The following is a 27,905-nucleotide window of genomic DNA, read 5'->3' on the forward strand; positions in this document are numbered from 1 at the left end:
AATTGCAGCTTCCAAACACTTTAAAAAAAAATCATACAGAGATCAAATCATTCTGAGGACATATGCATAGTTTCATGACCTTACAACACTGTATGATTAAAAGAAAATTAAAAAAAAACTGTCAGACATCTCAACTCACTCTGTCCCTCTGTTTGAGCAATGTATGTGTGCTGACTGAGTGCATGTGTGTGTGTGAGTGTGTGTGTGAGTGGGGGATGGGCATGAGCTGAGTGGCAGACACAATGAGAGAGAGAGAGAGAGACTTAATCATCTCTTTAATCACCAGGAAAAAAATGTATTTTAAATTGTTATTTTTTGTTGCTGTTGCTAACATTGCTGTTTTCATTACAGCTTAAGAAATCTCTTAGGCCTTATCCTTTTCTGACAGTTTCAGGAATTAAAAACAAAATTCTAAAAATACTTATTTGTGCTGCAAATAATAATTTCAACTAATTTGATACTGACCTATTCCATCCTGTGACATGACATTTATCTTAATTTACATAATCTCATGGATGTAACAGTAAAACTGTTCAGTTCACAGATGAAGACTAAGCTTCTTTCACAAATGCTTATAAGTCATTAAAGGATTTAATAACACTGTAAAATAATGTCTAATTTGTTAACATTAGTAAATGCATTGGTAACACTTTATAATAACTGCACTCATTAGTAAATAGTCAGTTTATGCTTTATAAAGCCTTGTCCCAATATTAATAGTCAGTAGTAAGCAGTTTATAAATACAGCTATAAATAGCTTGTTCTTGGTTTATAAGCACATTTATTAAAAAGGAGAGTAATCTTTTCAGTTATCTTCCTATGAAAAATAAAAAAAATAAAAATAAACAAACAACAACACAGATTGATACAGAACTCAGAAATTTTATTGTGGATTTATGATAAAATCAGCATGTAAAAATGAATTCATACTCCTCCGAGAAGACATAAGTAGTTCACACCAAACTTTTTCAACATGATGCTAATATACTGAAGATGTTAAATTGCGAATGGGTTTAGGATACCTTAAATGGTGTGGCCATAGCGATTTATTAAAGTAACATAAAAAAATACAATAGTTATTTTACGATATCTTTAAAATTTTTCATTTCAACTCTTCATAATTTTTTATATATGTAGAAGTCATCATTTGAAGGAAGCAAAGCAAGTTTCATAGCTTTAACATTTTCAAGAGCCAGCATAAAATTAAAACTATCATAACTTATAAATCAAGCTTGCAATTCTTAGTACCAATAATGGCCACCAGATGGAGCTATAGGATTACTTTTAAATAATTATTGTAGAAACGAGTATGATTTAAATCATTTATAGAAATCTTTCAAAGAAAAATAATATGAATTTTATGTATTTACTGATAAAATGACCCTCACTTAATTAGAATAACAAGCTGAAGTATTGTGAACTGTATATTAAGAAATAATTCTTTATAGGCTTTATGGACAGATAAGTTTTGAGTGACTCTTGAAGGTTCAGCCCCACATCCTCTTTTACCACTGTTTAAAGAATTTATCTTACAGAACAGGTGCGAATGAATTTTGGATAGCTTGAATGGTTTTGTCGTGGTGATTTATTGAAATAACAGTAAAAAGTAACCAGTAAATGTCTTTTTATTTTTTTAAAGTGCAGCTTCTAAACACTTCAAAAAAATGTACACATAGAAGACAAGTCATTCTGAGGAAATATGCATAGTTTCATGACTATACAACACTATATGGATGATAGAAAATTAAAAAACTATCAAACATCTGATGTAACTCTGTCCCTCTGTCACTGTGGGTAATGTGTGTGTGTGTGTGTGTGTGTAAGTGAATTAGGTGTGAAACTATCAGGGAGCATTTAGTCTCCAGCGCCAACATTTTACAGAACTGCCACTTTCCTGGAGTCTCCAGAATTACTCTGTGTCAGGTTCTGAGAGATCTAAGATTCCAAAAAATGATTTAATTAGAATACCATGAAGTATTGTGAAATACTATATATTAAGACTTTATATATAGGCTTTATGAACAGATTAGAGTGACTCGTGAAGGACCAGCACCACCTTCTCTTGTCCAATGGTTTGAGGAATATATCTTCCAGAATCCAGGATTAAGATTTAGGAGCTCTTTTTTATTCCACCCCCTTTCCTGAAAGTCTGTCTTGCAGAATTGACTAAAAATTAATCTTCACATTAATTCCTAATTATTTTGCAATTCTTTTTGTCAGTTCTTCTTGACCTGTTTTTTTCTTCTTCTTTTCTGACCTCATGACCCAGTCAGCATTTTTTGTACAATGGCCAAGTCTTAACTTATCAATTTCTGTATTGCATTTGTGTTTGATATTTCTCACAGGCTTTACAGAGTTAAAACTCTTTTTTTAGCGCATTTCATCTGTAAAAGAAAACATGCCCAATAATTCTGCACACATGAATATAAGGAGTTTTTCTCTTCCAGCTTTCCTGGACTATTGTATAGCACTCATAAATGATTAAATAAAAAATAATGGTAGTTATTAAGATTGATATGGTTTGGAATTGGTAAAATGTGCTTGGAAAAAAATCACAATAAAACAATGTTTTAATGTTTAAGTTTGGAATATTAACTGACATGAATGAATGCTATATAAATATTGTTTGTGTTAACATAATGTTTAGAAATGAAATATTATTGTAAAGTGTCACTAAAGTTATATATATTGTTCTGTGAATGTGATTTTAAAGTCTTGATGATTCGGATTAACCCTTTAACTGCCATATCCTTTAAAACCTCACTGCCAGAGGGATATTGTGAATGCATGTGCCCGCTGGGCACAGTTTACCTGATGCCACCGGGGTGGCGATGGCATTGGTGGCTTGAGCCCGCCATCGCTGCTTGCAGCTATATTTATTATTATTATTCTTCTCTAAAATGAATCGGATTTTTGAGGGCCTAAACATGCTCGAAAAGTCATGAAACTTTGCACACACCTCAGAACTGGCGAAAATTTATGTCTGATATGGGTTTCAGAAGTGGGTGTGGCAAAATGGCTCAACAGCGCCACCTATACACGTTCAACGGTGTGCGCCTCGAGCTACGTTTCATGTACATGTATGAAAATCGGTATACACATGTAACTCTCCAATACCTACAAAAAAGTCTCTTGGAGCAAAATCCGAAACCCAACAGGAAGTCGGTTATTACTAATATTATGAGCAAATTTTGTGTCATTTTTGTCATTTTCATGCGTTGTATTTTAACGAACTCCTCCTAGAGATTCATTCAGATCAACACCAAATTTGGTATGCCTAATCTGAAGGCCTTTGCAATGTTAAATTGCGAAGCTTTTGAGTTTTCGTTAATGGGCGTGTCCATGGCGGCCTGGCGAATTTCGATGATTCGCCATGAAACAGGAAGTTGCTATAACTCAGACATACAATGACCAATCTGCCCCAAACTTCACATGTTTGATGAGTCTCCTGACCTGAACAGATTGACATGCCCATATTCAGTTATAGTCATAGCGCCACCTATTGGCAACAGGAAGTGACATATTTTACACTGCGATGAACTATTCCTATAAATTTTATGACATCAATGTATTTTTTGTGGTCAGTCTAATCTAAAGGCCTGTGCGATGTTAAGTTGTGAAGATCTTGAGTTTTCGTTAAAAGGCGTGTCCATGGCGCCGTCACGAAGTTCGATGTCTCGCCATGGGAATAAAAGATGTTATAACTCAGGCATAAAATGTCCGATCTTCCCCAAACTTCACATGTGTGATAAGAGTCCTGGCCTGAACACATCTGAAGGCCAAAATTCCATCAGGTTTGGCAAAATGGCTCGATAGCGCCACCTATACACTTTCAACAGAGTGCGCCTCAAGCTATGTTTCACGTACATGTACAAAAATCGGTATACACATGTAACACACCAATACCTACAAAAAAGTCTCTTGGTACGAAATCCGAATCCCAACAGGAAGTTGGTTATTTAGAATTTTCTCTGCAAAATTGGCGTTGTTTTTGCCATTTTCAGGGGTTGTACTTTAACGAACTCCTCCTAGAGATTTATTCAGATCAACACCAAACCTGGTCAGTGTAATCTTAAGCCCTTTGCGATGTTAAATTGCGAAGATCTTTAGATTTCGTTAAAGGGTGTGTCCATGGCGGCCTGACAAATTTCGATGTTTCGCCATGAAAAAGGAAGTTGCTGTAACTCAGACATACAATGTCCAATCTGCCCCAAACTTCACATGTTAGATAAAACTTCTGCCCTTAACAGATCTACATGCCCACATTCAGTTATAGTCATAGCGCCACCTATTGGCAACAGGAAGTGATATGTTTTACGCTGTGACAAACTACTCCTAGAAATTTTTTGACATCAATGTCTTTTTTGTGGTCAGTCTAATCTAAAGGCCTGTGCGATGTCAACTTTTGGAGATCTTGAGTTTTTGTTAAAGGGCGTTTCCATGGTGCCATGACAAAATTTGATGTCTTGCCACAGCAAGAGAAGTTGTTGTAACTCAAGCATAAAATGTTCAATCTTCCCCAAACTTCACAAGTTTGATAAGAGTCCTGGCCTGAACACATCTGAAGGCCAATATTCCATTATAATGATAGCGCCACCTGCTGGCAACAGTAAGATTGGCACATATATGGGATATACTTTGATATATTCCACTTATATTTAGGACATTAAATGCATATTTCTCAACGTTCACCTTTTTACTAAAGCCACACGATGGCGGTGAGCCCGGGTGCGAGGGCCCGTTCATCGCTGCTTGCAGCTTTAATTATTATTATTATTCTTCTTCTCTAAGATGAATCGCATTTTTGAGGGCCTAAACATGCTCGAAAAGTCATGAAACTTTGCACACACCTCAGAACTGGCGAAAGTTTACGTCTGATATGGGTTTCAGAAGTGGGTGTGGCAAAATGGCTCAACAGCGCCACCTATACACGTTCAACGGTGTGCGCCTCGAGCTACGTTTCATGTACATGTATGAAAATCAGTATACACATGTAACTCTCCAATACCTACAAAAAAGTCTCTTGGAGCAAAATCCGAAACCCAACAGGAAGTCGGTTATTTCTAATATTATGAGCAAATTTTGTGTCATTTTTGTTATTTCCATGCGTTGTATTTTAACGATCTCCTCCTAGAGATTAATTCAGATCAACACCAAATTTGGTATGCCTAATCTAAAGGCCTTTGCAATGTTAAATTGCGAAGCTTTTGAGTTTTCGTTAAAGGGCCTGTGTGTGGCGGCCTGGCGAATTTCGATGATTCGCCATGAAACAGGAAGTTGCTATAACTCAGACATACAATGACCAATCTGCCCCAAACTTCACATGTTTGATGAGACTCCTGTCCTGAACAGGTTGACATGACCATATTCAGTTATAGTCATAGCGCCACCTATTGGCAACAGGAAGTGACATATTTTACGCTGCGACAAACTACTCCTAGAAATTTTTGACATCAATGTCTTTTTTGTCGTCAGTCTAATCTAAAGGCCTGTACGATGTTAAATTGAGAATATCTTGAGTTTTCGTTAAAGGGCGTGTCCATGGCGCCATGTCAAAGTTCGATGTCTCGCCATGGGAGTAGAAGTTGTTGTAACTCAGTCATAAAATATCAGATCTTGCCCAAACTTCAAATGTTTGATAAGAGTACTGACCTGAACACATCTGGAGGCTAATATTCCATTGGGTGTGGCAAAATGGCTCGATAGCGCCACCTATACATTTTCAATGGAGTGCGCCTCGAGCTACATGTCATGTACATGTACGAAAATCGGTTAACATATGTAACACACCAATAGCTACAAAAAAGTCTCCTGGTACGAAATCCGAATCCCAACAGGAAGTCGGTTATTTTTTATTTTCCCTGCAAAATTGGTGTTGTTTTTGTCATTTTCAGGGGTTGTATTTTAACGAACTCCTCCTAGAGATTTATTCAGATCAACACCAAACTTGGTCAGTGTAATCTAAAGTCCTTTGCCATGTTAAATTGCGAAGGAATTGAGGTTTCGTTAAAGGGCGTGTCCATGGCGGCCTGACAAATTTCGATGATTCGCCATGAAAAATGATGGTGCTATAACTCACACATACAATGTCCAATCCGCCCCAAACTTCACATTTTTGATAAGACTCTTCACCTGAACAGATCTACATGCCAATATTCAGTTATAGTCATAGCGCCACCTATTGGCAACTGGAAGTGACATATTTTACACTGTGACAAACTACTCCTAGAAATTTTATGACATCAATGTCTTTTTTGTGGTCAGTTTAATCTAAAGACCTGTGTGATGTTTAGTTGTGAAGATCTTGAGTTTTTGTTAAAAGGCATGTCCATGTCGCCATGACGAAGTTCGATGTCTCGCCATGGGAATAAAAGATGTTATAACTCAGACATAAAATGTCCGATCTTGCCCAAACTTCACATGTGTGATAAGGGTCCTGGCTTGAACACATCTGAATGCCAATATTCCATTATAACGATAGCGCCACCTGCTGGCAACAGGAAGATTGGCACACATATGGAATAAACTTTGATATATTGCACTTATATTTATGAGTTTAAATGCATATTTCTTAACGTTCACCTTTTTAGTAAAGCCACACGATGGCGGTGAGCCCGGGTGCGAGGGCCCGTTCATCGCTGCTTGCAGCTTTAATTAGGGCCCGAGCACCGATGGTGTGAGGACCCTCTTGGAATTGCTCCGTTTATTATTATTATTATTATTATTATTATTATTATTATTATTATTATTATTATTATTCTTCTTCTCCAAAATGAATCGCATTTTTGAGGGCCTAAACATGCTCGAAAAGTCATGAAACTTTGCACACACCTCAGAACTGGCGAAAATTTACGTCTGATATAGGTTTCAGAAGCGGGTGTGGCAAAATGGCTCAACAGCGCCACCTATACACGTTCAACGGTGTGCGCCTCGAGCTACGTTTCATGTACATGTATGAAAATCGGTATACACATGTAACTCTCCAATATCTACAAAAAAGTCTCTTGGAGCAAAATCCGAAACCCAACAGGAAGTCGGTTATTACTAATATTATGAGCAAATTTTGTGTCATTTTTGTCATTTCCATCCGTTGTATTTTAACGAACTCCTCCTAGAGATTCATTCAGATCAACACCAAATTTGGTATGCCTAATCTGAAGGCCTTTGCGATGTTAAATTGCGAAGCTTTTGAGTTTTCGTTAATGGGCGTGTCCGTGGCGGCCTGGCGAATTTCGATGATTCGCCATGAAACAGGAAGTTGCTATAACTCAGACATACAATGACCAATCTGCCCCAAACTTCACATGTTTGATGAGACTCCTGACCTGAACAGATTGACATGCCCATATTCAGTTATAGTCATAGCGCCACCTATTGGCAACAGGAAGTGACATATTTTACACTGCGATGAACTACTCCTAGAAATTTTATGACATCAATGTATTTTTTGTGGTCAGTCTAATCTAAAGCCCTGTGCGATGTTAAGTTGTGAAGATCTTGAGTTTTCGTTAAAAGGCGTGTCCATGGCGCCGTCACGAAGTTCGATGTCTCGCCATGGGAATAAAAGATGTTATAACTCAGGCATAAAATGTCCGATCTTGTCCGATCTGAAGGCCAAAATTCCATCAGGTGTGGCAAAATGGCTCGATAGCGCCACCTATACACTTTCAACAGAGTGCGCCTCGAGCTATGTTTCACATACATGTACAAAAATCGGTATACACATGTAACATACCAATACCTACAAAAAAGTCTCTTGGTACGAAATCCGAATCCCAACAGGAAGTCGGTTATTTAGAATTTTCTCTGCAATATTGGCGTTGTTATCTTAACAGATCTACATGCCCACTTTCAGTTATAGTCATAGCGCCACCTATTGGCAACAGGAAGTGACATGTTTTACGCTGCGACAAACTACTCCTATAATTTTTTTGAGATTAACATATATTTTGTGGTCAGTCTAATCTAAAGGCCTGTGCAATGTTAACTTTTGGAGATCTTGAGTTTTTGTTAAAGGCCGTTTCCATGGCGCCATGACAAAATTTGATGTCTTGCCACAGCAAGAGAAGTTGTTGCAACTCAAGCATAAAATGTTCAATCTTCTCCAAACTTCACATGTTCGATAAGAGTCCTGTCCTGAACACGTCTGAAGGCCAATATTCCATTATAATGATAGCGCCACCTGCTGGCAACGGTAAGATTGGCACATATATGGGATATACTTTGATATATTCCACTTATATTTAGGACATTAAATGCATTTTTCTCAACGTTCACCTTTTTACTAAAGCAACACGATGGCGGTGAGCCCGGGTGCGAGGGCCCGTTCATCGCTGCTTGCAGCTTTAATTAGGGCCCGAGCACCGATGGTGTGAGGACCCTCTTGGAATTGCTCCGTTTATTATTATTATTATTATTATTATTATTATTATTCTTCTTCTCTAAGATGAATCGCATTTTTGAGGGCCTAAACATGCTCGAAAAGTCATGAAACTTTGCACACACCTCAGAACTGGCGAAAATTTACGTCTGATATGGGTTTCAGAAGTGGGTGTGGCAAAATGGCTCAACAGCGCCACCTATACACGTTCAACGGTGTGCGCCTCGAGCTACGTTTCATGTACATGTATGAAAATCGGTATACACATGTAACTCTCCAATACCTACAAAAAAGTCTCTTGGAGCAAAATCCGAAACCCAACAGGAAGTCGGTTATTTCTAATATTATGAGCAAATTTTGTGTCATTTTTGTCAATTCCATGCGTTGTATTTTAACGAACTCCTCCTAGAGATTAATTCAGATCAACACCAAATTTGGTATGCCTAATCTAAAGGCCTTTGCGATGTTAAATTGCGAAGCATTTGAGTTTTCGTTGAAGGGCCTGTGTGTGGCGGCCTGGCGAATTTCGATGATTCGCCATGAAACAGGAAGTTGCTATAACTCAGACATACAATGACCAATCTGCCCCAAACTTCAAATGTTTGATGAGACTCCTGTCCTGAACGGTTTGACATGACCATATTCAGTTATAGTCATAGCGCCACCTATTGGCAACAGGAAGTGACATATTTTACGCTGCGACAAACTACTCCTAGAAATTTTTGACATCAATGTCTTTTTTGTCGTCAGTCTAATCTAAAGGCCTGTACGATGTTAAATTGAGAAGATCTTGAGTTTTCGTTAAAGGGCGTGTCCATGGCGCCATGTCAAAGTTCGATGTCTCGCCATGGGAGTAGAAGTTGTTGTAACTCAGTCATAAAATATCAGATCTTGCCCAAACTTCAAATGTTTGATAAGAGTACTGACCTGAACACATCTGGAGGCTAATATTCCATTGGGTGTGGCAAAATGGCTCGATAGCGCCACCTATACATTTTCAATGGAGTGCGCCTCGAGCTACATGTCATATACATGTACGAAAATCGGTAAACATATGTAACACACCAATAGCTACAAAAAAGTCTCTTGGTACGAAACCCGAATCCCAACAGGAAGTCGGTTATTTTTAATTTTCCCTGCAAAATTGGTGTTGTTTTTGTCATTTTCAGGGGTTGTATTTTAACGAACTCCTCCTAGAGATTTATTCAGATCAACACCAAACTTGGTCAGTGTAATCTAAAGCCCTTTGCCATGTTAAATTGCGAAGGAATTGAGGTTTCGTTAAAGGGCGTGTCCATGGCGGCCTGACAAATTTCGATGATTCGCCATGAAAAATGATGGTGCTATAACTCACACATACAATGTCCAATCCGCCCCAAACTTCACATTTTTGATAAGACTCTACACCTGAACAGATCTACATGCCAATATTCAGTTATAGTCATAGCGCCACCTATTGGCAACTGGAAGTGACATATTTTACACTGTGACAAACTACTCCTAGAAATTTTATGACATCAATGTCTTTTTTGTGGTCAGTCTAATCTAAAGACCTGTGTGATGTTTAGTTGTGAAGATCTTGAGTTTTTGTTAAAAGGCATGTCCATGTCGCCATGACGAAGTTCGATGTCTCGCCATGGGAATAAAAGATGTTATAACTCAGGCATAAAATGTCCGATCTTGCCCAAACTTCACATGTGTGATAAGGGTCCTGGCTTGAACACATCTGAAGGCCAATATTCCATTATAACGATAGCGCCACCTGCTGGCAAAAGGAAGATTGGCACACATATGGAATAAACTTTGATATATTGCACTTATATTTATGAGTTTAAATGCATATTTCTCAACGTTCACCTTTTTACTAAAGCCACACGATGGCGGTGAGCCCGGGTGCGAGGGCCCGTTCATCGCTGCTTGCAGCTTTAATTATTATTATTATTCTTCTTCTCCAAAATGAATCGCATTTTTGAGGGCCTAAACATGCTCGAAAAGTCATGAAACATTGCACACACCTCAGAACTGGCGAAAATTTACGTCTGATATGGGTTTCAGAAGTGGGTGTGGCAAAATGGCTCAACAGCGCCACCTATACACGTTCAACAGTGTGCGCCTCGAGCTACGTTTCATGTACATGTATGAAAATTAGTATACACATGTAACTCTCCAATACCTACAAAAAAGTCTCTTGGAGCAAAATCCGAAACCCAACAGGAAGTCGTTTATTACTAATATTATGAGCAAATTTTGTGTCATTTTTGTCATTTCCATGCGTTGTATTTTAACGAACTCCTCATAGAGATTCATTCAGATCAACACCAAATTTGGTATGCCTAATCTGAAGGCCTTTGCGATGTTAAATTGCGAAGCTTTTGAGTTTTCGTTAATGGGCGTGTCCGTGGCGGCCTGGCGAATTTCGATGATTCGCCATGAAACAGGAAGTTGCTATAACTCAGACATACAATGACCAATCTGCCCCAAACTTCACATGTTTGATGAGACTCCTGACCTGAACAGATTGACATGCCCATATTCAATTATAGTCATAGCGCCACCTACTGGCAACAGGAAGTGACATATTTTACACTGCGATGAACTACTCTTAGAAATTTTATGATATCAACGTATTTTTTGTGGTCAGTCTAATCTAAAGGCCTGTGCGATGTTAAGTTGTGAAGATCTTGAGTTTTCGTTAAAAGGCGTGTCCATGGCGCCGTCACGAAGTTCGATGTCTCGCCATGGGAATAAAATATGTTATAACTCAGGCATAAAATGTCCGATCTTCCCCAAACTGCACATGTGTGATAAGAGTCCTGGCCTGAACACATCTGAAGGCCAAAATTCCATCAGGTGTGGCAAAATGGCTCGATAGCGCCACCTATACACTTTCAACAGAGTGCGCCTTGAGCTATGTTTCACGTACATGTACAAAAATCGGTATACACATGTAACACAGCAAGACCTACAAAAAAGTCTCTTGGTACGAAATCCGAATCCCAACAGGAAGTCGGTTATTTAGAATTTTCTCTGCAAAATGGGCGTTGTTTTTGCCATTTTCAGGGGTTGTATTTTAACGAACTCCTCCTAGAGATTTATTCAGATCAACATCAAACCTGGTCAGTGTAATCTTAAGCTCTTTGCGATGTTAAATTGCGAAGATCTTTAGATTTCGTTAAAGGGCGTGTCCATGGCGGCTTGACAAATTTCGATGTTTCGCCATGAAAAAGGAAGTTGCTGTAACTCAGACATACAATGTCCAATCTGCCCCAAACTTCACATGTTAGATAAAACATCTGCCCTTAACAGATCTACATGCCCACATTCAGTTATAGTCATAGCGCCACCTATTGGCAACAGGAAGTGACATGTTTTACGCTGCAACAAACTACTCCTATAATTATTTTGAGATTAACATATATTTTGTGGTCAGTCTAATCTAAAGGCCTGTGCAGTGTTAACTTTTGGAGATCTTGAGTTTTTGTTAAAGGGCGTTTCCATGGCGCCATGACAAAATTTGATGTCTTGCCACAGCAAGAGAAGTTGTTGTAACTCAAGCATAAAATGTTCAATCTTCCCCAAACTTCACATGTTTGATAAGAGTCCTGGCCTGAACACCTCTGAAGGCCAATATTCCATTATAATGATAGCGCCACCTGCTGGCAACGTGAGATTGGCACATATATGGGATATACTTTGATATATTCCACTTATATTTAGGACATTAAATGCATATTTCTCAACGTTCACCTTTTTACTAAAGCCACACGATGGCGGTGAGCCCGGGTGCGAGGGCCCGTTCATCGCTGCTTGCAGCTTTAATTAGGGCCCGAGCACCGATGGTGTGAGGACCCTCTTGGAATTGCTCCGTTTATTATTATTATTATTATTATTATTATTATTATTATTAGGGCTCAAGCCCGAAGGGGCGAAGAGCCCTATTGTTCTTCTAAGGATTATTCTTATTATTTTTTTTATTTTTTATTTAACCTTCCGGGGGTTTTTAGGGGCCTTAACATGCTCAAAAACTCTTGAAAATTGGCACACACATTGGAATCTGCGGCCATCAGGACGCCGCAGAGGCTGGGACCCGGGCGTGGCACAGGGACTCTACAGCGCCCCCTGGAACACCTTCAGAAATCTTGAACCATAGCTCACACAGACTTGCATGTATTTATATGAAACTCGGTACACTTATAGATCTCATTGAGCCGAACAACTTTCACACTTTATGTCATAGGCTCCGCCCAACAGGAAGTCAGCTATTCAGAGCTGTTTAAAAAAAGCATGCTCTGGAATTTGAAATACTCCTCTGAGGTTTTCAACCCGTTCGCCACGAAACTCGGTGAACATGATCTCAAGACATTGGGGACGAAAAATTGCGAGGGGATTTTTGATATCTCGAACGGTTTGCCCGTAGCGAGGCGTGGAAATTATGGCGAGAAATGAGAAACAGGAAATGTCTAATAACATCCACATACATTTCCTGAATTTGATCAAACTTCATTGGTTTGTTCGTTGTATGATACCGATCGTATATATGTGACTATTAAGAGTCAACGTTATAGCGCCACCAACTGGCAGCAGGAAGTGAGTCATTTTCAAAATGTTTTGAATTCAGCATCTTATTTTTACTCGATTTACTTAAAACTTCATCAGAATAATGACAAAACACGGCCGATGTAAATCTGTTGTGGGGATATTGATATCTGATATGGCGTTGCCATGGCAACGTGTCAAACTTGAATGTTCTGTTATGATGAGTTTGAGGCAGACACCAACCTCAGATTTACATGAAACTAAAAACACATATCAGTATTAGTGATAGCTAGACAATGGGAAAAGCTTTTAAAAGGGCGTGAAGGAGGCATGCTATAGCGCCACCTTTTGTCAAAAGTGGGGGGTTTAGTTTTAGCTACAGACACCAAACTTGGTACATAAATTGTTCTTATCAAGACGGACAACTTTCTAATTCACAGTCATCAGCTACGACCAACAGGAAGTCGGCTATTTTTATTTGAATATTTAAATTGAGCTCTGATTTAATGCATTCTCCTCAGAGGAAATGTTCACTATACTCACCAAACTTTGTCTACATGTTGAAAAAACATTGAGGAACTTAAATTGCGAACGGATTTTGGTTAGCTTGAACCGTTTTGTCGTGGTGATTTTTTGAAATGACAGTAAAAAGGGAATCATTAATTGTCTTGTATTTTTAAATTGCAGCTTCCAAACACTTTAAAAAAAAATCATACAGAGATCAAATCATTCTGAGGACATATGCATAGTTTCATGACCTTACAACACTGTATGATTAAAAGAAAATTAAAAAAAAACTGTCAGACATCTCAACTCACTCTGTCCCTCTGTTTGAGCAATGTATGTGTGCTGACTGAGTGCATGTGTGTGTGTGAGTGTGTGTGTGAGTGGGGGATGGGCATGAGCTGAGTGGCAGACACAATGAGAGAGAGAGAGAGAGACTTAATCATCTCTTTAATCACCAGGAAAAAAATGTATTTTAAATTGTTATTTTTTGTTGCTGTTGCTAACATTGCTGTTTTCATTACAGCTTAAGAAATCTCTTAGGCCTTATCCTTTTCTGACAGTTTCAGGAATTAAAAACAAAATTCTAAAAATACTTATTTGTGCTGCAAATAATAATTTCAACTCATTTGATACTGACCTATTCCATCCTGTGACATGACATTTATCTTAATTTACATAATCTCATGGATGTAACAGTAAAACTGTTCAGTTCACAGATGAAGACTAAGCTTCTTTCACAAATGCTTATAAGTCATTAAAGGATTTAATAACACTGTAAAATAATGTCTAATTTGTTAACATTAGTAAATGCATTGGTAACACTTTATAATAACTGCACTCATTAGTAAATAGTCAGTTTATGCTTTATAAAGCCTTGTCCCAATATTAATAGTCAGTAGTAAGCAGTTTATAAATACAGCTATAAATAGCTTGTTCTTGGTTTATAAGCACATTTATTAAAAAGGAGAGTAATCTTTTCAGTTATCTTCCTATGAAAAATAAAAAAAATAAAAATAAACAAACAACAACACAGATTGATACAGAACTCAGAAATTTTATTGTGGATTTATGATAAAATCAGCATGTAAAAATGAATTCATACTCCTCCGAGAAGACATAAGTAGTTCACACCAAACTTTTTCAACATGATGCTAATATACTGAAGATGTTAAATTGCGAATGGGTTTAGGATACCTTAAATGGTGTGGCCATAGCGATTTATTAAAGTAACATAAAAAAATACAATAGTTATTTTACGATATCTTTAAAATTTTTCATTTCAACTCTTCATAATTTTTTATATATGTAGAAGTCATCATTTGAAGGAAGCAAAGCAAGTTTCATAGCTTTAACATTTTCAAGAGCCAGCATAAAATTAAAACTATCATAACTTATAAATCAAGCTTGCAATTCTTAGTACCAATAATGGCCACCAGATGGAGCTATAGGATTACTTTTAAATAATTATTGTAGAAACGAGTATGATTTAAATCATTTATAGAAATCTTTCAAAGAAAAATAATATGAATTTTATGTATTTACTGATAAAATGACCCTCACTTAATTAGAATAACAAGCTGAAGTATTGTGAACTGTATATTAAGAAATAATTCTTTATAGGCTTTATGGACAGATAAGTTTTGAGTGACTCTTGAAGGTTCAGCCCCACATCCTCTTTTACCACTGTTTAAAGAATTTATCTTACAGAACAGGTGCGAATGAATTTTGGATAGCTTGAATGGTTTTGTTGTGGTGATTTATTGAAATAACAGTAAAAAGTAACCAGTAAATGTCTTTTTATTTTTTTAAAGTGCAGCTTCTAAACACTTCAAAAAAATGTACACATAGAAGACAAGTCATTCTGAGGAAATATGCATAGTTTCATGACTATACAACACTATATGGATGATAGAAAATTAAAAAACTATCAAACATCTGATGTAACTCTGTCCCTCTGTCACTGTGGGTAATGTGTGTGTGTGTGTGTGTGTGTAAGTGAATTAGGTGTGAAACTATCAGGGAGCATTTAGTCTCCAGCGCCAACATTTTACAGAACTGCCACTTTCCTGGAGTCTCCAGAATTACTCTGTGTCAGGTTCTGAGAGATCTAAGATTCCAAAAAATGATTTAATTAGAATACCATGAAGTATTGTGAAATACTATATATTAAGACTTTATATATAGGCTTTATGAACAGATTAGAGTGACTCGTGAAGGACCAGCACCACCTTCTCTTGTCCAATGGTTTGAGGAATATATCTTCCAGAATCCAGGATTAAGATTTAGGAGCTCTTTTTTATTCCACCCCCTTTCCTGAAAGTCTGTCTTGCAGAATTGACTAAAAATTAATCTTCACATTAATTCCTAATTATTTTGCAATTCTTTTTGTCAGTTCTTCTTGACCTGTTTTTTTCTTCTTCTTTTCTGACCTCATGACCCAGTCAGCATTTTTTGTACAATGGCCAAGTCTTAACTTATCAATTTCTGTATTGCATTTGTGTTTGATATTTCTCACAGGCTTTACAGAGTTAAAACTCTTTTTTTAGCGCATTTCATCTGTAAAAGAAAACATGCCCAATAATTCTGCACACATGAATATAAGGAGTTTTTCTCTTCCAGCTTTCCTGGACTATTGTATAGCACTCATAAATGATTAAATAAAAAATAATGGTAGTTATTAAGATTGATATGGTTTGGAATTGGTAAAATGTGCTTGGAAAAAAATCACAATAAAACAATGTTTTAATGTTTAAGTTTGGAATATTAACTGACATGAATGAATGCTATATAAATATTGTTTGTGTTAACATAATGTTTAGAAATGAAATATTATTGTAAAGTGTCACTAAAGTTATATATATTGTTCTGTGAATGTGATTTTAAAGTCTTGATGATTCGGATTAACCCTTTAACTGCCATATCCTTTAAAACCTCACTGCCAGAGGGATATTGTGAATGCATGTGCCCGCTGGGCACAGTTTACCTGATGCCACCGGGGTGGCGATGGCATTGGTGGCTTGAGCCCGCCATCGCTGCTTGCAGCTATATTTATTATTATTATTCTTCTCTAAAATGAATCGGATTTTTGAGGGCCTAAACATGCTCGAAAAGTCATGAAACTTTGCACACACCTCAGAACTGGCGAAAATTTATGTCTGATATGGGTTTCAGAAGTGGGTGTGGCAAAATGGCTCAACAGCGCCACCTATACACGTTCAACGGTGTGCGCCTCGAGCTACGTTTCATGTACATGTATGAAAATCGGTATACACATGTAACTCTCCAATACCTACAAAAAAGTCTCTTGGAGCAAAATCCGAAACCCAACAGGAAGTCGGTTATTACTAATATTATGAGCAAATTTTGTGTCATTTTTGTCATTTTCATGCGTTGTATTTTAACGAACTCCTCCTAGAGATTCATTCAGATCAACACCAAATTTGGTATGCCTAATCTGAAGGCCTTTGCAATGTTAAATTGCGAAGCTTTTGAGTTTTCGTTAATGGGCGTGTCCATGGCGGCCTGGCGAATTTCGATGATTCGCCATGAAACAGGAAGTTGCTATAACTCAGACATACAATGACCAATCTGCCCCAAACTTCACATGTTTGATGAGTCTCCTGACCTGAACAGATTGACATGCCCATATTCAGTTATAGTCATAGCGCCACCTATTGGCAACAGGAAGTGACATATTTTACACTGCGATGAACTATTCCTATAAATTTTATGACATCAATGTATTTTTTGTGGTCAGTCTAATCTAAAGGCCTGTGCGATGTTAAGTTGTGAAGATCTTGAGTTTTCGTTAAAAGGCGTGTCCATGGCGCCGTCACGAAGTTCGATGTCTCGCCATGGGAATAAAAGATGTTATAACTCAGGCATAAAATGTCCGATCTTCCCCAAACTTCACATGTGTGATAAGAGTCCTGGCCTGAACACATCTGAAGGCCAAAATTCCATCAGGTTTGGCAAAATGGCTCGATAGCGCCACCTATACACTTTCAACAGAGTGCGCCTCAAGCTATGTTTCACGTACATGTACAAAAATCGGTATACACATGTAACACACCAATACCTACAAAAAAGTCTCTTGGTACGAAATCCGAATCCCAACAGGAAGTTGGTTATTTAGAATTTTCTCTGCAAAATTGGCGTTGTTTTTGCCATTTTCAGGGGTTGTACTTTAACGAACTCCTCCTAGAGATTTATTCAGATCAACACCAAACCTGGTCAGTGTAATCTTAAGCCCTTTGCGATGTTAAATTGCGAAGATCTTTAGATTTCGTTAAAGGGTGTGTCCATGGCGGCCTGACAAATTTCGATGTTTCGCCATGAAAAAGGAAGTTGCTGTAACTCAGACATACAATGTCCAATCTGCCCCAAACTTCACATGTTAGATAAAACTTCTGCCCTTAACAGATCTACATGCCCACATTCAGTTATAGTCATAGCGCCACCTATTGGCAACAGGAAGTGATATGTTTTACGCTGTGACAAACTACTCCTAGAAATTTTTTGACATCAATGTCTTTTTTGTGGTCAGTCTAATCTAAAGGCCTGTGCGATGTCAACTTTTGGAGATCTTGAGTTTTTGTTAAAGGGCGTTTCCATGGTGCCATGACAAAATTTGATGTCTTGCCACAGCAAGAGAAGTTGTTGTAACTCAAGCATAAAATGTTCAATCTTCCCCAAACTTCACAAGTTTGATAAGAGTCCTGGCCTGAACACATCTGAAGGCCAATATTCCATTATAATGATAGCGCCACCTGCTGGCAACAGTAAGATTGGCACATATATGGGATATACTTTGATATATTCCACTTATATTTAGGACATTAAATGCATATTTCTCAACGTTCACCTTTTTACTAAAGCCACACGATGGCGGTGAGCCCGGGTGCGAGGGCCCGTTCATCGCTGCTTGCAGCTTTAATTATTATTATTATTCTTCTTCTCTAAGATGAATCGCATTTTTGAGGGCCTAAACATGCTCGAAAAGTCATGAAACTTTGCACACACCTCAGAACTGGCGAAAGTTTACGTCTGATATGGGTTTCAGAAGTGGGTGTGGCAAAATGGCTCAACAGCGCCACCTATACACGTTCAACGGTGTGCGCCTCGAGCTACGTTTCATGTACATGTATGAAAATCAGTATACACATGTAACTCTCCAATACCTACAAAAAAGTCTCTTGGAGCAAAATCCGAAACCCAACAGGAAGTCGGTTATTTCTAATATTATGAGCAAATTTTGTGTCATTTTTGTTATTTCCATGCGTTGTATTTTAACGATCTCCTCCTAGAGATTAATTCAGATCAACACCAAATTTGGTATGCCTAATCTAAAGGCCTTTGCAATGTTAAATTGCGAAGCTTTTGAGTTTTCGTTAAAGGGCCTGTGTGTGGCGGCCTGGCGAATTTCGATGATTCGCCATGAAACAGGAAGTTGCTATAACTCAGACATACAATGACCAATCTGCCCCAAACTTCACATGTTTGATGAGACTCCTGTCCTGAACAGGTTGACATGACCATATTCAGTTATAGTCATAGCGCCACCTATTGGCAACAGGAAGTGACATATTTTACGCTGCGACAAACTACTCCTAGAAATTTTTGACATCAATGTCTTTTTTGTCGTCAGTCTAATCTAAAGGCCTGTACGATGTTAAATTGAGAATATCTTGAGTTTTCGTTAAAGGGCGTGTCCATGGCGCCATGTCAAAGTTCGATGTCTCGCCATGGGAGTAGAAGTTGTTGTAACTCAGTCATAAAATATCAGATCTTGCCCAAACTTCAAATGTTTGATAAGAGTACTGACCTGAACACATCTGGAGGCTAATATTCCATTGGGTGTGGCAAAATGGCTCGATAGCGCCACCTATACATTTTCAATGGAGTGCGCCTCGAGCTACATGTCATGTACATGTACGAAAATCGGTTAACATATGTAACACACCAATAGCTACAAAAAAGTCTCCTGGTACGAAATCCGAATCCCAACAGGAAGTCGGTTATTTTTTATTTTCCCTGCAAAATTGGTGTTGTTTTTGTCATTTTCAGGGGTTGTATTTTAACGAACTCCTCCTAGAGATTTATTCAGATCAACACCAAACTTGGTCAGTGTAATCTAAAGTCCTTTGCCATGTTAAATTGCGAAGGAATTGAGGTTTCGTTAAAGGGCGTGTCCATGGCGGCCTGACAAATTTCGATGATTCGCCATGAAAAATGATGGTGCTATAACTCACACATACAATGTCCAATCCGCCCCAAACTTCACATTTTTGATAAGACTCTTCACCTGAACAGATCTACATGCCAATATTCAGTTATAGTCATAGCGCCACCTATTGGCAACTGGAAGTGACATATTTTACACTGTGACAAACTACTCCTAGAAATTTTATGACATCAATGTCTTTTTTGTGGTCAGTTTAATCTAAAGACCTGTGTGATGTTTAGTTGTGAAGATCTTGAGTTTTTGTTAAAAGGCATGTCCATGTCGCCATGACGAAGTTCGATGTCTCGCCATGGGAATAAAAGATGTTATAACTCAGACATAAAATGTCCGATCTTGCCCAAACTTCACATGTGTGATAAGGGTCCTGGCTTGAACACATCTGAATGCCAATATTCCATTATAACGATAGCGCCACCTGCTGGCAACAGGAAGATTGGCACACATATAGAATAAACTTTGATATATTGCACTTATATTTATGAGTTTAAATGCATATTTCTCAACGTACACCTTTTTACTAAAGCCACACGATGGCGGTGAGCCCGGGTGCGAGGGCCCGTTCATCGCTGCTTGCAGCTTTAATTAGGGCTCAAGCCTGGAGGGCGAGAGCCCTATTGTTTTCCTTAGGATTATTATTATTTTTTTTTTTTTTTTTTTTATTCTTCTAATTTTTTTCTAAGGTTTCGGGGGCTTTTGGGGTCCTTAACATGCTCAAAAACTCTTGAAAATTGGCACACACCTTGGAACCTGCGGCCATTAGGGCCGGGCAGAGTCTGATACAAGGGCGTGGCACAGGGGCTCTACAGCGCCCCCTGTAGTACCGAGGGCCATATATCATGCATACTTGCACGTATACATATGAAACTTGGTACATATATATAACTCATCAAACCAAACAACTTTCACACTGCATGTCATAAGCTCCGCCCAACAGGAAGTTGGCTATTTAGGGTTTTATGAAAAACACATGCTCTGGAATTTGATATACTCCTCTGAGGAACTCCACCCGTTCACCTCAAAACTCGGTGAACACGATCTCAAGACATTCGGGATGCTAAATTGCGAAGAGATTTTTGATATCTCGAACGGTTTGCCCGTGGCGAGGCGTTGAAATTATGGCGAGAAATGAGAAACAGGAAATGTATAATAACATCCACATACATTTGCTGAATTTGATCAAACTTAATTGGTTTGTTCGTTGTATGATACCGATCGTATATATGTGACTTTTAGGAGTCAAAGTTATAGCGCCACCAACTGGCAGCAGGAAGTGAATCATTTTCAGAACGCTTTGAATTCAGCATTTTATTTTTACTTGATTTGCTTCAAACTTCATCAGAATAATGACAAAACACGGCCGAAGACAATCTGTCGTGGGGATATTTATATCTAATATAGTGTTGCCATGGCAACGTGTCAAACTTGAATGTTCTGTTCTGGTGATTTTTAGGCAGATAACTAGCTCAGATTTACATGAAACTCGAAACAGATATCAGTATTAAAGATAGCTAGACCATGGCAAAAGCTTTTAAAAGGGCGTGGAAGAGGCGCTCTATAGCGCCACCTTTTGTCAAAAGTGGGGGGATTAGTTTTAGCTACAGACACCAAACTTGGTACGTAAATTGTTCTTATCAAGACGGACAACTTTCTAATTCGCAGTCATAAGCTACGACCAACAGGAAGTTGGCTATTTTGACTTGAATATGGATTTTTGGGAATTTTCTTTTGTGAATTAATGCATACTCCTCCCAGGGGAAGTACACTATACACACCAAACTTTGTCTACATTAAGAAAAACCATTGAGGAACTTAAATTGCGAACGGATTTTGGTTAGCTTGAACGGTTTTGTCGTGGTGAATTTTTGAAATGACAGTAAAAAGGGAAACATTAATTGTCTTGTATGTTTAAATTGCAGCTTCCAAACACTTCAAAGCATTTTTTCATACAAAGATCAAATCATTCTGAGGAAATATGCATAGTTTCACGACTTTACAACACTGTATGGATAAAAGAAAATTAAAAAACTGTCAGACTTCTCAACTGACATGATCTCACTCTGGCCACTCTGTCTGTGTGAGGGAAGGGAGGGGGAGAGGGAGGGGGAGTGTGAGGGGGTTGGTGACTGTGACAGTGTGTGTGGACTGTAGGGAGGGGCTGTCTGGCAGAGAGAGAGAGAGAGAGACCTAATCATCCCTTTAATAATCAGGAAAAAAAAAATCTGTATTTTAAATTGTTATTGTTTTTGTTGTTGCTAATGGTGGTGTTTTTTCCTTTCATTACAGGTTAAGAAATCTCTTAGGCCTTATCCTTTTCTCTCAGTTTTAGGGATTTAAAAACATCCTAAGAACCCTAATTTGTGCTGCAAATAATAATTTCAAACTCATTTGATACTGACCTATGACAACCTGTGACGTGACATGACATTTATTAATCTCATGGATGTAACAGTAAAACTCTTCAACTGACAGATAAAGCTGCAATGCAAGCAAAACTATTTCACAAATGCTTATAGGTCATTAAAATCATTACAAAACACTAATACATTATTTAAGGATTTGGTAACACTGTAAAATAATGTCTAATTTGTTAACATTAGTATATGCAATGGTAACACTTTATAATAATTGCACTCATTAGCTAAGCATTAGTAAATAGTTCATGGTTATAAAGCCTTTTCCCTTAATAATAGTCATTATTAAGCAGTAATACATCTATAAATAAATTGTTCTTGGTTTAAAAGCACATATATTACAAAGGAGATTAAAGTCTCAGTTGTCTTATAAAATAAATAAATAAACACAACCCAGTTTGATTCAGAATTCAGAAATATTTATTTCAAGATGCAATAAAAGGAAACTGTACACTTGAATAGCTTTTATGCGATTCTTGAAGGATTAGCATCACCTCCTCTTGTAAAATGGTTTGAGGAATATATCTTCGAGATTGTACCGCCGCTCCCTATATGCATAGTATGCAGTCTTCGTAGGGCACCAACTCCCAGAGGGGGCACCATCCCAGTTGCTCAAAAAAACAAAAAAAAAAACATGCGCCATTCTCCCATCCGCGCTCGCGACCGCTCACACCTCATGTTTGCGGCTGAATGTTCGTAATTGATGGATGGACATCTATGCCTGGGTATAGGACATCAGCAATCCGGCACAGAGAAAATAAAACTAAAGAAAATAAAACAGGCATAAAGTTGTCTTGACATTGGACTTTCTAGAGTCTCAAATTTAGGGCCGGTCTCTAAAGTTACATGTGATATTGTTATACACTTTTCTAACGTCAGTAGCATTTGAAGAGAATGACTTACAGTCATAAAAACAACTGTAATTGTTCATCTAGGTGACAGCTATAATGCACAATTAAATTGAATGTTTGATATTTATTACAACAAACTGTAAGTCATATGTAAATTATGCTACTTTTTCACATGGGCTAAAATGCAAATTTGAAGCTCAATAGCATTTGAGAAGAAAGACTTGCAGTCATAAAAAAAATTGTAATGTGTTCATATAGGTGTCAGCTACAATGCACACCTTATACATTTTTTATAGATATTAAAATAAAGTGTTACTAAAGTTATATATATTGTTCTGTGTATGTGATTTCAAAGTCTAGATTGGTCGGATTAACCCATTAACTGCCACATCCCTTAAAACTTGATTGTCAGAGGGTTACTGTAAATGCTTATGCCCGCTGGGCACAGTTATCCTGATGCCACCGGGGTGGCGTTGCACTGATGGCTTGAGCCCGACATCGCTGCTTGCAGCTATATTTATTATTATTCTTCTTCTCCAAAATGAATCGCATTTTTGAGGGCCTAAACATGCTCGAAAAGTCATGAAACTTTGCACACACCTCAGAACTGGCGAAAATTTACGTCTGATATGGGTTTCAGAAGTGGGTGTGGCAAAATGGCTCAACAGCGCCACCTATACACGTTCAACGGTGTGCGCCTCGAGCTACGTTTCATGTACATGTATGAAAATCGGTATACACATGTAACTCTCCAATACCTACAAAAAAGTCTCTTGGAGCAAAATCCGAAACCCAACAGGAAGTCGGTTATTACTAATATTATGAGCAAATTTTGTGTCATTTTTGTCATTTCCATGCGTTGTATTTTAACGAACTCCTCCTAGAGATTCATTCAGATCAACACCAAATTTGGTATGCCTAATCTGAAGGCCTTTGCGATGTTAAATTGCGAAGCTTTTGAGTTTTCGTTAATGGGCGTGTCCGTGGTGGCCTGGCGAATTTCGATGATTCGCCATGAAACAGGAAGTTGCTATAACTCAGACATACAATGACCAATCTGCCCCAAACTTCACATGTTTGATGAGACTCCTGACCTGAACAGATTGACATGCCCATATTCAGTTATAGTCATAGCGCCACCTATTGGCAACAGGAAGTGACATATTTTACACTGCGATGAACTACTCCTAGAAATTTTATGACATCAATGTATTTTTTGTGGTCAGTCTAATCTAAAGGCCTGTGCGATGTTAAGTTGTGAAGATCTTGAGTTTTCGTTAAAAGGCGTGTCCATGGCGCTGTCACGAAGTTCGATGTCTCGCCATGGGAATAAAAGATGTTATAACTCAGGCATAAAATGTCCGATCTTCCCCAAACTTCACATGTGTGATAAGAGTCCTGGCCTGAACACATCTGAAGGCCAAAATTCCATCAGGTGTGGCAAAATGGCTCGATAGCGCCACCTATACACTTTCAACAGAGTGCGCCTCGAGCTATGTTTCACGTACATGTACAAAAATCGGTATACACATGTAACACACCAATACCTACAAAAAAGTCTCTTGGTACGAAATCCGAATCTCAACAGGAAGTCGGTTATTTAGAATTTTCTCTGCAAAACTGGCGTTGTTTTTGCCATTTTCAGGGGTTGTACTTTAACGAACTCCTCCTAGAGATTTATTCAGATCAACACCAAACCTGATCAGTGTAATCCTAAGCCCTTTGCGATGTTAAATTGCGAAGATCTTTAGATTTCGTTAAAGGGCGTGTCCATGGTGGCCTGACAAATTTCGATGTTTCGCCATGAAAAAGGAAGTTGCTGTAACTCAGACATACAATGTCCAATCTGCCCCAAACTTCACATGTTAGATAAAACTTCTGCCCTTAACAGTTTTACATGCCCACATTCAGTTATAGTCATAGCGCCACCTATTGGCAACAGGAAGTGACATGTTTTACGCTGCGACAAACTACTCCTATTATTTTTTTGAGATTAACATATATTTTGTGGTCAGTCTAATCTAAATGCCTGTGCAATGTTAACTTTTGGAGATCTTGAGTTTTTGTTAAAGGGCGTTTCCATGGCGCCATGACAAAATTTGATGTCTTGCCACAGCAAGAGAAGTTGTTGTAACTCAAGTATAAAATGTTCAGTCTTCCCCAAACTTCACGTTTGATAAGAGTCCTGGCCTGAACATATCTGAAGGCCAATATTCCATTATAATGATAGCGCCACCTGCTGGCAACGGTAAGATTGGCACATATATGGGATATACTTTGATATATTCCACTTATATTTAGGACATTAAATGCATATTTCTCAACGTTCACCTTTTTACTAAAGCCACACGATGGCGGTGAGCCCGGGTGCGAGGGCCCGTTCATCGCTGCTTGCAGCTTTAATTTGGGCCCGAGCCAATGGGCGCAGGGCCCTATTGTTCCCCTAAGGATTATTCTTATTATTTTTATTTTTTATGAACCTTCCGGGGGTTTTTGGGGGCCTTAACATAGTCAAAAACTCTTGAAAATTGGCACACACATTGGAACCTGCGGCCATCAGGACGCCGCAGAGGCTGGGACCCGGGCGTGGCACAGGGGCTCTACAGCGCCCCCTGGAACACAGTCAGAAATCTTGAACCATAGCTCACAAATGCTTGCATGGATTTAAATGAAACTCAGTACACTTATAGATCTCATTAAGCCGAACAACTTTTGCGCTCTATTTCATAGGCTCCGCCCAACAGGAAGTCAGCTATTCAGGGCTGTTTAAAAAAAGTATGCTCTGGAATTTGAAATACTCCTCTGAGGTTTTCCATCCGTTCGTCACAAAACTTGGTGAACATGATCTCAAGACATTGAGGATGAAAAATTGCGAGGGGATTTTTGATATCTCGAACGGTTCGTCTGTGGTGAGGCTTTGAAATTAGGGCAAAAAATTTGAAACAGGAAGTGCCTAAAAACATCCACATACATTTCCTGAGATTCATCAAACTTCATTGGTTTGTTCATTGTAATATGTTACTTGCATATATGTAACTATAAGGTGTCAAAGTTACAGCGCCACCAACTGGCAGCAGGGAGTGTGTCATTTTCAAAATGCTTTGAATTCAGCGTCTTATTTTTACTCGATTTGCTTCAAACTTCAGCAGAATAATGACAAAACATAGCCGATGCAAATCTGTTGTGGGTATACTGATATCTAATATAGTGTTGCCATGGCAATGTGTCAAACTTGAATATTCTGTAATGGTGATTTTGAAGCAGACAACAAGCTAAGATTTACATTAAACTCAGAACACATATCAGTATTAATGATATCTAGACAATGGCAAAAGCTTTTAAAAGGACGTGAAGGAGGCACTCTATAGCGCCACCTTTTGTCAAAAGTGGGGGGGTTAGTTTTAGCTAAAGACACCAAACTTGGTACATAAATTGTTCTTATCAAGACGGACAATTTTCCAATTCACAGTCATAAGCTACGACCAACAGGAAGTCAGCTATTTTGATTTGAATATGTATTTTTGGGCAAATTCCGATGTGAATTAATGCATACTCCTCACAGGGGAAATGTACTATACACACCAAACTTTGTCTACATGTTGAAAAAACATTGTGGAACTTAAATTGCGAATGGATTTTGGATAGCTTGAACGGTTTTGCCGTGGTGATTTTTTTAAATAACATTAAAAAGGGAAACATTAATTGTCTTGTATTTTTAAATTGCAGCTTCCAAACATTTCAAAACCATTTTTTCATTTAGAGAACATGTTATTCTGAGGAAATATGCATAGTTTCACGACTTTACAACACTGTATGATTAAAAGAAAATTATAAAACTGTCAGACATCTGATCTCACTCTCTGGCATTCTCTCTGTGTGAGGGAAAGGACGGGGAGGGGGAGGGGTAGGGGTGCTTGAGGGCCTGCCTGAGAGAGAGAGAGAGAGAGAGAGAGAGAGAGAGAGTTAACATCTCTTTAATCGCCAGAAAAAAAAAACTGTAATTGTGTATTGTTGATTTTTTTTCATCATTACAGCTTAAGAAATCTCTCTATCATTTTCTGTCAGTTTTAGGGACGAAAAAAAACCTAATACAATTTGTAGGGCTCAGACAAAATGATTTTATATAATTAGGTTAAGAATTATGTTAATTGCAAAATAAAAAAAGATTTTAAAAATACATACACGGTGACTTGTATATATTTTTTTATTCTGATAATAATTTTAAACTTATTTGATAATGACCTATGACAGACATTCTGTGACGTGACATGACATGACATGACATGACCTGAATTTACACAATATTGCTGATTTAACAGTAAAACAGTTCAGCTCACAGATAAAGACTAAGCTGTAATGTAGGCAAACATATTTTACAAATGCATATAGATCAATAAATTCGTTAAAAATGCTTTTTCACAAAGTGCATAATAATAATAGTTGATATTCTGATGACATTTTTTTTCCAAGCACATTTTACCAAATTCAAATCACATGACTAATACACAATAATCACAATACTATAGATTTGGTATTTCATGATTTATGAGTGATATATATATAATTGTCCTCGAAGGCTGGAAGTGAAAAGCTCATATTCAGGAGTGCTGAATTTTTAGGCATGTCTTCTTGTCATGCATTGGTCATAGAGCTCATTGTAGCGATGCTTCAGGTGTTGAAATAGATTTTTTATACATTATACAGGTTCACTGTTTGCAGAGTGTATACAGTATGTGTATGTGGTGCAGACGCAGAAGCGAGAGCATGTTATTGTAACGCAAAAACGCATTAAAATAATGCGCGAGCATGATTCTCTCCGCTTGCATGCACATTTCCTTTACCTTGTCACAAAATACGTCCTCTGATACATGCTACTTTTGCTCGGAGAATGTGCGCACACTTAAAACCTGTTTCCTCTGCTCAAACTGTGTCATGTGTACTCACAACTCTCTCTATGCTCATGCACTATATTCATT

The 27,905-nt window shown here is 38.0% G+C and overlaps 1 protein-coding gene and 1 long non-coding RNA gene across 5 annotated transcripts in view; one reads left to right on the plus strand and one right to left on the minus strand.

Moving 5' to 3' along the window:
• LOC127987782 (uncharacterized) overlaps positions 1 to 24,353 on the minus strand; it is a 38,211-nt gene extending 13,858 nt beyond the window's left edge. For 2 of the 4 annotated variants that reach the window (XR_008161383.1, XR_008161384.1), the window contains exons 1-4: positions 23,530 to 24,353; positions 16,629 to 18,445; positions 10,396 to 10,469; positions 3,034 to 4,850 (exon numbers count right to left, since the gene is read on the minus strand). This is a non-coding gene — a long non-coding RNA (uncharacterized LOC127987782). Of the gene's footprint in view, positions 1 to 2,959; positions 4,851 to 10,395; positions 10,470 to 16,628; positions 18,446 to 23,529 lie in introns of all 4 variants that reach the window. The other 2 variants (XR_008161385.1, XR_008161382.1) reach the window with 2 other exon arrangements.
• The window catches only part of LOC127987694 (uncharacterized), a 2,462,016-nt gene that overhangs the window by 1,262,615 nt on the left and 1,171,496 nt on the right, over positions 1 to 27,905 (plus strand). The window lies entirely within an intron of this gene.

The sequence above is a fragment of the Carassius gibelio genome, chromosome B22 (genome assembly GCF_023724105.1).
Source record: "Carassius gibelio isolate Cgi1373 ecotype wild population from Czech Republic chromosome B22, carGib1.2-hapl.c, whole genome shotgun sequence".
Classification (NCBI taxonomy): domain Eukaryota; kingdom Metazoa; phylum Chordata; class Actinopteri; order Cypriniformes; family Cyprinidae; genus Carassius; species Carassius gibelio.